The sequence below is a fragment of the Aquarana catesbeiana genome, linkage group LG04 (assembly GCF_042186555.1).
Source record: "Aquarana catesbeiana isolate 2022-GZ linkage group LG04, ASM4218655v1, whole genome shotgun sequence".
NCBI classification, from domain to species: Eukaryota; Metazoa; Chordata; class Amphibia; order Anura; family Ranidae; genus Aquarana; species Aquarana catesbeiana.
The window spans coordinates 55730620-55732054 of record NC_133327.1 but is presented as its reverse complement, the minus strand read 5'-3'; the positions used below and the strand labels follow the sequence as shown (position 1 = coordinate 55732054).

Sequence of the window (1435 nt, the reverse complement as noted above, 5' to 3'; positions counted from 1 at the left end):
CATTGCAAAATCGGATAGATGCCCAAGGGAAGGATGTGGAGGTGTGAAAAATGTGCAACATCTTTTTTGGGATTGTGACTCTGCAAAAAAAGTTAGATTTGTGTTCAATATGTTTATGTATAAGGTTTGTGGGAGTAAACTTACATATTTAGGTTTACTGGCAAACATTGGACTGGGAAATGTGGAAGGTAAATGCCTAGGATGGGTCTTTTGTTGTATTCTAAAGGAGGCTTTGTGGGATGCGAGAAACCAACTTTTCGTCAGGAAGGAAGAACTTGAAGTTGGGTGGTGTTGTTAAATGATGTTAACAAAGTTGCATACAGCATTTTTGTTTGATGTAAAGAAGATGGGGGAGGAGAAGAGTTGGAGAATCCAGAAGAGGAGGAGTTGGAATAATTTTGTGAAGATAGGTGTGGGTTGAGGAATGGTTGGATAGTGTAGGAGTGTAAGTAGGGGACAGATAGTAGTGCTTGTTGTAAATGTGTATCTAATTTGATTGTTTATAGGGAAGGGGAGGGGGGGTTTAGGTGGTATCTGTGAATAAATCTGCAAATTTGAGTTTTGGGAGGTGGTTGTGTCTTTTACCCTTTAGTTATGCGTTCAAAGGTAAGTAAGTATGTGAAGGTTTGCAGGTAGTTTGGAAAATGTCTTGTGTCTCTGTAGAATAGGAGTCTGTGTTTTGTTTGTCTTAGTATGTTAATAAGTGTAGGGTGTATAGATTAGGGAGTTAGGGTATGATCGAAGTTGGCGTGTATCTTGTTATGTTTTTTTGTATGAAATACTATGATGATGATGAGATAGTACTATTGGTTTGTACCATGGCAGTAATGTTATAAGTACTGATAATCTTGTTCTGAATAGTAAAAAAAAAAAAAATCTGTTCTTATCAGTTTAATATCTGATACGTCCCCTATTTGGGGACCATATATTAAATGGATTTTTAGAACAGGGAGATGGAAGAAGAGCTTGCTCTGTCCACTCCACGCATCGACCTGGTATTGCAGTACCTCCAGGACCGGTGCACACCTCTCTTATGCAGTTTCCAAAAACAGAATTTAAAAAAAATCCTTTTGCTTGCTCACTTGTAATCTTTCTTTTGCTCACAAGTGGTTACCGTATTTTTCACTCCATAAGATGCACTTTTTCCCCCCAAAAAATGGGGGAAAATGTCTCTGCGTCTTATGGAAAGAATACTGACCAGGCACCGCTGCCGCCAAGCAGCATGGTGGCATAGATCCAGAGCTCCGCTCTGCACTAGGGAATCGGCTTCAACATCACAGCCCAGGACCTCTCCAGCAGCGATCCATCTAGCATCCTGGCGTGCTTATACCCTGCTGACCATCCAGACATGCGGAGACGCTGCCAAGACCCACCGCCGGTGAAAAAATGATTGCTTTCTACCTACCATACAGGGCGGGCTTCACCAAAATGGAGG

At 41.4% G+C, this 1435-nt stretch overlaps 1 non-coding gene across 1 annotated transcript; it reads left to right on the top strand.

The window, feature by feature from the left end:
- Positions 1-842: 842 nt before the first annotated feature.
- Positions 843-1029, top strand: LOC141141813 (U2 spliceosomal RNA). The gene has a single exon (XR_012244243.1). It is a non-coding gene; the product is annotated as a U2 spliceosomal RNA (small nuclear RNA).
- The last annotated feature ends 406 nt before the right edge of the window (positions 1030-1435 follow it).